Genomic DNA, 8,805 nt, shown 5'->3' with positions numbered 1-8,805 from the left:
CTTAGGAATACTTGATCCCAATAATTGCCCTTTGCCAAGGTGCAGATGATACCCAATAAGGAGGAGGGGGGGGGACAAAAAAAAAAAAAAACACTTGTTCATTGGGTGACCATATATTTTGTCTGGCACCCAAAATTATGGTTCCTGGGCAGCAGATCGGCTTGGATACATAAGGATCTGCTGAATTGAAATGGTGAAACTATGGGGACAAGTGATCATAGCAGGGATCATTCATCCCCATACAGAGGAGATGCTTGCTGCATGTAAAAGCAGATTGACCTCCACTAACGATCAGGCGATTATTGGGAACATTTGGTTTTTTCCCAATAATTGCCTAAAGAGTCTGAGTGAGTGTTTGTTTTTTGGATCCCAAAGAGCAAATTATATGGGCCTGTTCACATATTAAGGATTTGATGAGGACTGTGGTGCAGATTCCAAGACAAAATACTCAGATCCACTGACTTGCTGCCTCCTATGCATGTGAATAGAAGCTTTTTAACGCATTGGCTACCAAAAGATAAATAAAATAATAATAAATAATAATAAGGAAAAGAAAATAATTCATTAATGCAGATTCCACATGGAAAAGCCACGAACCAGCTCCTTATGCGGATCCCTGGCAGAAATCTTATGCCCTTCTTGGATCCTCTTATAAATGGACATCAGATTTGGGTGGGTAATCTGTGATGTATGACCATACCCTAAAGAGGAAAGACTGGTGCTGCTCTATTGTAACTACCAGAAAAATTGTAGTTCTGTTCTGCTGCCATCACACTAAGTCTTTGACAAGTTGTTGGCTTTTTTTAACAAGCTTTTTTCAGTATGGATTTAGTCAAATAAAACTTTCAAATAGGAAAAAAAAAAAAAAAAAAAAAAAAGGCCAATTTATAATTTCTTACTGGCCAGCATTTTTCTGGCTGCAGCGAATCAGAGTGGTCCCTTGCTGGCAAGCACTCCGATTGGTTACTCTGCAGACTAACCAATCGGAGCACTTTAGTGTAAAAAATGCCACGCTGGAGATCACAGGCATGACTGCCACTGTGCCACAAGTGCCCCTAGTAATTTAATTTCCCCCATAGCCTCCTGCCAGTCGGCCTCAGTGTGATGGCAGCGGATGAGGAACGGAGCCGCTGCCATCAGCAGAGAGTAACTTACAGCTGACACTCTGCTGCTACGGCCGAAATTGATCCTGGCACCGAACTCAGCCATTTAACCCCATAGATGTCGCGGTCAGCAGCCGCCCGCGACATCAATGGGGTTGAGAGGGAGGAAGCTCCCTCTGGCTTCCATCGACTGCCACTGATGCAATGGCAGCGCCCCGATGGTTGCCATGTTAGGCCCTGATCAGCCATATGCCTCCCGCACACGAAGGTGTGCACCCCTTGGCCTTGCTGCGGCCCGCAATGCACAAACACCGTCCATGGGGCAGCCGCAGCAGATCATTCACTTTAATGGGTCCGCGATCTGGCCATTCCGCAAAAAAGATAGAACATGTCCTATCTTTTTGCAGAATGGGATTACCGGATGAAACCCCATGGAAGCACTCCGTTGTGCTTCTGTAGGGTTCCGTTCCGCACCATTCCACATCTCCGGATTTGCAGACCCTTTGAAGTGAAAGGAATGCACACGGAACGGTGCCTGTGTAAATGCGGTAACGGGACACCTACAGTCGTGTGCAGGAGGCCTTAGTGTAACTGTAATAGACACTATACGGTGCATTGCAATAGATTACTATTGCAATGCACTGTATAGCCGTCAGGCCCACTGGATCTTCAAGATACAGATGTGTCTTGATAAATATAGATATATAGATTTATGATGCTTTGTAACCCTTACAGTTCCGGAATGTATTGGATAACACTGACAGCATTATGTCAGTGTTATCCAATACATTCCAGACCTCTAAGGGTTACACAGCATCATAAATTAATAGAATTCTATACGACCCCGGCAGTGCTGGAAGGTCAGGGCAGGAGCTGCGCTGCGAGTCCGGAGCGTGACACTTACTCGTGTGAAACGGGACACCTACAGTCGTGTGCAGGAGGCCTTAGTGTAACTGTAATAGACACTATACAGTGCATTGCAATAGATTACTATTGCAATGCACTGTATAGCCGTCAGGCCCACTGGATCTTCAAGATACAGATGTGTCTTGATAAATATTAAAGAGAACAAAAAAAATGTAAACATTTAATTGTTTTCTCATATCAGTTCATTTGTCATAAAAAATGAAATAAATAAAACACATAATTGGTATCACCACGTCCGTAACAACCTGATCTATAAAAGTATTATATTACTAATCTAGCGCAGTGAACGCCGTAAAAAAAATAAAAAAATTAAAAAAAGACTGAATTGTTGTTTTTGTCACCTCACGTCCACAAAAAAAATAAACAAGTGATCAAAAAGACATATGTACCCCAAGATGATACCAATAAAAACAGCCCGTCCCGCAAAAATCAAGCCCCCACACAGCTACATTGGTGAAATTTTTTATTTTTTTTAAAAAAGGTGTGGACTTTAGTATATGGCGATGCAAAATATCATTTATTTTTTAACACAAAAGTGATTTTATTGCTGAAAAAGTAGTAAAACATGAAAAAAAATTGACAAATTTGGTATTGTCATAACCGTATCAACTCACAGAATAAATTCATATAATATTTACCACAAGAGGAGCCCCATAAAGAATAAAAAACCCTGACAGAATTGCCATTTTTGCACACTTCACCTCCACAAAAAAATTGTATAAAAAGTGATCAAAAAGACATATGTACCTCAAAATGATACCATCATACCAAAATGATGCACAACCTTCACAGCCGACAGCCGAGGACCAGAAAGCGGTGAGTACACAGCCTTCACCGGTTCCTGGTCCTCCGGTACCAATGAGCGCTTCCATTATGGAAGCGCTCATTAGTATTCACCCCACAAGACACCGGGACATTTTTCCCCCACTTAGGGAGGGGGGAGTGCATCTTATGGGTGAAAAATACGGTATTTATTTATTTATTTTAAGAATTTCCACCAGTTGAAAATGAAAGACACTATTGTCCTTCTGTAGCAGTCAGCAGAGATAAAAGGTCCCATAGGCTGGTTTCACACAAGCGCAGCTCCTGCCGTGACCTTCCAGCACTGCCAGGGTCGTATAGCATTATAGTGATTTATGATGCTTTGTAACCCTTACAGTTCCGGAATGTATTGGATAACACTGACAGCATTATGTCAGTGTTATCCAATACATTCCAGACCTCTAAGGGTTACACAGCATCATAAATTAATAGAATTCTATACGACCCCGGCAGTGCTGGAAGGTCAGGGCAGGAGCTGCGCTGCGAGTCCGGAGCGTGACACTTACTCGTGTGAAACCAGCCATATACTAGGGTTGGGCAACATACCGGTGTTAACGATATACCGCGGTATTAAGAAACGGCGATATGGCGATGTCACTGTTTCTTAATTACCGTAGTATATTAGTGATGTCATAGGAGCGATCACACTTGCACTGACAGTTCTAAAACGTCTGTGTCCGGCCTGTGCACATTGCCTGCCAGTTCTCACTGCAACCGCCCCCTCCTTGTTCCTACTTTACCTGGACTCCACCCACCGACCCAAGAACTGGCACTCATAGGCCACACTACGGCCACCCTGAAGGCCCAAACTTTAGCAGCCAATGAGAGAGGAGAAAAGACAACGGCATCCTCACAGGCCAGCTGCGAGCCAGGCCTGTACCAATGTCCACAGCGGGAGAAAACACATGCGGACTAGGGTAATGAATAAACAAGTCTCCTAGGTAATACCATCTCCTATCTTACCATCCATTGGCAGGCTCATCGGTTTTTGCAGCAGCCCCTGCATAAGGCAGTGCCAGCTCTAGCGTTGAGAAATAGCACCCAAAACAAAAATATACCACTTTACCATTTACTGCCCCCATATACACATGAACGCCCGACCCCTCCCCGTATACAGTGTACTTTGTACAGTGCACAAAGATTGGGATGTACTAGACCCAAGGGGAATATACAGTATAACGTCTCCTTGTGGCTGCCCCCATACAGTATAACGTCTCCTTGTGGCCGCCCCCATACAGTATAACGTCTCCTTGTGGCCGCCCCCATACAGTATAACGTCTCCTTGTGGCCGCCCCCATACAGTATAACGTCTCCTTGTGGCCGCCCCCATACAGTGTAACGTCTCCTTGTGACCGCCCCCATACAGTGTAACGTCTCCTTGTGACCGCCCCCATACAGTGTAACGTCTCCTTGTGGCCGCCCCATACGGTATAACGTCTCCTTGTGGCCGCCCCCATACAGTACAACGTCTCCTTGTGGCCGCCCCCATACAGTACAACGTCTCCTTGTGACCGCCCCCATACAGTATAACGTCTCCTTGTGACCGCCCCCATACAGTATAACGTCTCCTTGTGGCCGCCCCCATACAGTATAACGTCTCCTTGTGACCGCCCCCATACGGTATAACGTCTCCTTGTGACCGCCCCCATACGGTATAACGTCTCCTTGTGACCGCCCCCATACAGTATAACGTCTCCTTGTGACCGCCCCCATACAGTATAACGTCTCCTTGTGGCCGCCCCCATACAGTATAACGTCTCCTTGTGACCGCCCCCATACAGTATAGCGTCTCCTTGTGGCCGCCCCATACGGTATAACGTCTCCTTGTGGCCGCCCCCATACAGTATAACGTCTCCTTGTGGCCGCCCCCATACAGTATAGTGTCTCCTTGTGGCCGCCCCCATACAGTATAGTGTCTCCTTGTGTTTTTTGTCTTTTAAACAGGTATTTATCGCAATATATATATATATCGTTATCGCGATAAATTTCTTAATATCGTCTGAATATTTTTTATATCGCCCAACCCTACCATATACATATATAACACATTGTCAGTTTACGGCTGCTGTGCGGGGAAGATAGTATTTGTATCCGTTAGTACAATGGTAGATTAGTAGAATTGGGATAACATAATGACAGCTGTATTGTTCTCTTGATAGGCCTAGATAGAAATGCCCACAGAAGGGGACTGTAATTCTCAGTCTAATGTGCGATGCTCTAACTAAATCACTACAAGTGTGGGGAGGGGGTCTCTGGTCACAGCGATGGCCTGTAAGTCATGGGAAGGCCGTCTGCCGTGCTAAAAGTTAAAGAGCCAAAACAGGAAGTAAAATACATGGAATGACTTAAAAAATTACTGTATATCCCGAAAACCATCCACCCATTTTTATAACAAAATTATGTAGAATATTTAGATACAAGCTAACTACATGTGATACATTTTGATGGTAATGTCCCTTTAAAAGAGAAGTCAGAACGAAAACAGGAATAATGTGAGACTGGAATAGTCGGACACGTCCAGCAATTAGAGTTTCAGACAGAACTAATTGCCCTTCACACAGACCATAAAACACCGGAGAGAGATTTGTGATGAAACATCTGTGAGTAGTGGTGAATAATGGGACGATTCTGCTCCATGAGAATCCGAGCAGTAAATCACTGTGTAAGCGCCGTCAGCCAGGAGCAGGAGCGGCCGGTGTAGTGTTGGCACACACCGCTACTGTACAGCAGAGCGCGGCGTGTGATCCCGCGCCACACATGTATACACGCCAGCCTCCACATTCACACCGTACAATACTTCAACAAAATAGTTTTCAAGCAGCTTTTCAGTCCGAAGTGCCAAGTTCACCACCATAATACTGTGAAATAAAAAAATAAAAAAAAACTTCATACTTCGAAACATCGGCTGACACTATCTGGTTTTGGCTACATTCACAAGAGGGGGGGGGGGGGAACCGCTTGTGCATCCATTTTCTGTCCGTCTGTCCATTTTAAATGCACATTTTGCATTTTTATTTTTAATAGCCGTTAAAAATTGATGAATTAAATTTGGCTTTTTTTTTTTAAACCCTGCAATGCCTCAGTATACATAATGCCCCCCCGCCCCCATAGTGCCCCAATGTGAAGAATGGCTCCCACTGGTATTACTAATACTCCCATCAGCTACAGCATCAAGGGGCAAGTGTCCCTCAAGTGGTTGAGACTTTTTTTTTTTTTAACCTCTGAAAGGCCATTTTCCCCAAGTGCACCTGTTTAGAAATTTCATTAGATGGGTGCATTCCTGTCTAAGCAGCGGTTAAAAACGGTCCCATTGACTATAACGGGGTCTGGTCATGAAAACAGCCAAATGGGACTTTTTTTTTTTTTAAGGTCGCTATTCACTGGTCCAAAAAAAATAAATAAAACAGCCATCACACAGCTGGTTTTCACTTTCTTGTGAACGTAGCCTTAGGCCCCTTTCACATGAGCGATACGGATTGGCTCAGGGTGCGTTCAGTGAAACTCACACCATTTTGCAAGCAAGTTTAGCTTTGTCTACATTTGCGTCCAGTGTCTCAGTTTTTCCTGCGCGGGTGCAATACGTTTTGATTAGTTTATCACGCACGTGACAAAATAAAAATAATAATTAAGGTTTACAAACATCTAACAACCATCAATGAAAATGCATCACATCCGGACTGAATGCAGGTTACATCCGGATACGATGCGTTTTTGACTGAAGCCCCATTTACTTCCATGGGGGCCAGGGCTGCGTGAAAACCGCACAATATAGAACGTGCTGCGATTCTCACGCAACGCAGAACTGATGCGTGAAAAGAAAAAAAACTCATGTGCACAGACCCATTGAAATAAATGGGTCAGGAGTTAGTGCGGGTGCTATGCATTCACGTCGCGCCGAAAACGCGTTTTGATCCATAAATTCCAGATCTGCAAAAACACTGTTGCTGGCTGTGTGCGTTGCACAATTTGCGGAACGGAACGGGCTGCCTATTGTAGAAATGCCTATTTTTGTCCGCAAAACGGACAAGAATATGACATGTTCTGCTTTTTTGCTGTCCACATCTTTTGCGACCCCATTGAAGCGAATGACCAAAACAGTTGTGTGCATGAGGCTTAAGGGTCCATTCACACGTCAGTGTGTGTTTTGCAGATCCGCAAAACACGGACATCGGCGATGTGCGTTCCGCATTTTGCGGACCGCAGATCGCCAGCACTTAATAGAAAATGCAGAATCTTGTCCGCAATTGCAGACAAGAATAGGACATGTTCTATTTTTTTTTTCGGGAACGGAATTGGACCCGGAAGTGCGGGTCCATAATTCCGGATGCGGGTAGCACATCGTGCTGCCCCATAGAAATTAATGGGTCCGCAATTCCGTTCCGCAAAATGCGGAACGAAATTTCGGACGTGTGACTGGACGGCTGAGGCTATGTGCCTGCTCTAACAGCAATACCACTGGTTTTTTACACCATAAATTTCGTGACGTTTCTTCATTTTGTGGCATAAATAATGTGATAACTTCACTCCCTGGGTCAGTGCGATTACAGCAATACCAGATCTATAAATATTAAACTAATTATTAAATATACATTTTTTTTTTTTACGTCTTACTACTTTTGTACAACACTCCATTCACACGTCCACAAAATGGGTCCGAATCCATTCCGCAATTTTGCGGAACAGGTGCGGACCCATTAATTTTCAATGTGGCCGGAATGTGCTGTCCGCATCCGCACAAAAATACAACATGTCCTATTCTTGTCTGCAATTGCGGACAAGAAAAGGCATTTTCTACAAGAGTGCCAGCAATGTGCGATCCGCAAAATGTGGAACGCACATTGCCGTTGTCTGTATGTGTTTTGCGGATCCGAAAAATACATACAAACATGTGAATGGACCCTAAGAGTCCTACATTATTTTTTGAAGTTTTTGCATTGCCGCATCCCAGGCCCCGTAACGTTAATTTATTTATTTTTATTGAGCTGTATGGGGGTTTGATTTTTGCAGGACAACTTGTGATTTTCTTCATAATCATTTTGGGACACATGATATGTTTTGATCACTTTTTAATTCCATCTTTTTTTTTTCCCCTTCATCCCCCAACAAAAATATCTTTTCTGGCATCAGGACATGATAGTGGGAGATAAGAGGAGCTCTGTAATATATAGATGTGGAGAAGGATTTCTGAGTAAACCCAGACAGGACTCCTAGGACAGATGGAAAGAGTCCTGATCACTCCGCCCCCCCACAGGAGGATTGACAGCTCTCCCCATATCACTGTGTGTACATAGAAGGCTGTCAATCATCCTGTGTGGGCGGGGTAATCAGGACTCCCTGTCGCTCCTAGGAGTCCTATGTATCTGGCATGATCCTTCCGTCAGGGTAGTAGAAATCACCTGCATTTAAATTTTTTTTTTTTTTTACAAAAGCACAAAACAAATAAACTGAAGTCACTTCTGCATGTCAAAAATATATTGACATGTGTATGGATATATGGAGGAATGAGGGCTGAGGTCCATGAGGAAATGTTCCACAAACCCCGAGGGATGCCCGCACGGTCAGACACGGCTATATCCCTCAGTCCAGCCGAAGATTAAAGCTGCCATGATACTATTTATGCAGGCTCATACGACAGCTGAGAGTCAAGCCCCGGGGCCACCAACTGCACATCTCTACACATAAATGCCTCTCATATCAGTACCTTGACCTTACAGGCGCTTGTTATCTTAGCTAGCACGTGCCGAGCTTAATCCCTGCTGCCGGACGATACCTAAACAGATCAGACTTGAATAGCAGGAGTGTGTCGCCGCCATCCCTCCAGCGACAATGCCCCTCCACAACAATGGCAGCTATTCCAGCCTTTTCAGAGGTTAATGCGGACTGTAAACAGCAGAAGTGGTGGCGAAAGGAGTGAACGTCGGAAGACGGGACCGATACATGGCTACGCTAATTA

General features: G+C 44.5%; 1 protein-coding gene across 1 annotated transcript in view; it reads right to left on the bottom strand.

Annotated features, from left to right (window-relative positions):
* The window catches only part of XPO4 (exportin 4), a 115,005-nt gene that overhangs the window by 69,239 nt on the left and 36,961 nt on the right, over positions 1-8,805 (bottom strand). The window lies entirely within an intron of this gene.

The sequence above is a fragment of the Bufo gargarizans genome, chromosome 3 (genome assembly GCF_014858855.1).
Source record: "Bufo gargarizans isolate SCDJY-AF-19 chromosome 3, ASM1485885v1, whole genome shotgun sequence".
Classification (NCBI taxonomy): domain Eukaryota; kingdom Metazoa; phylum Chordata; class Amphibia; order Anura; family Bufonidae; genus Bufo; species Bufo gargarizans.
Note: the sequence above shows the minus strand (reverse complement) of the source record. Positions and strands in the feature narration are given on the sequence as shown.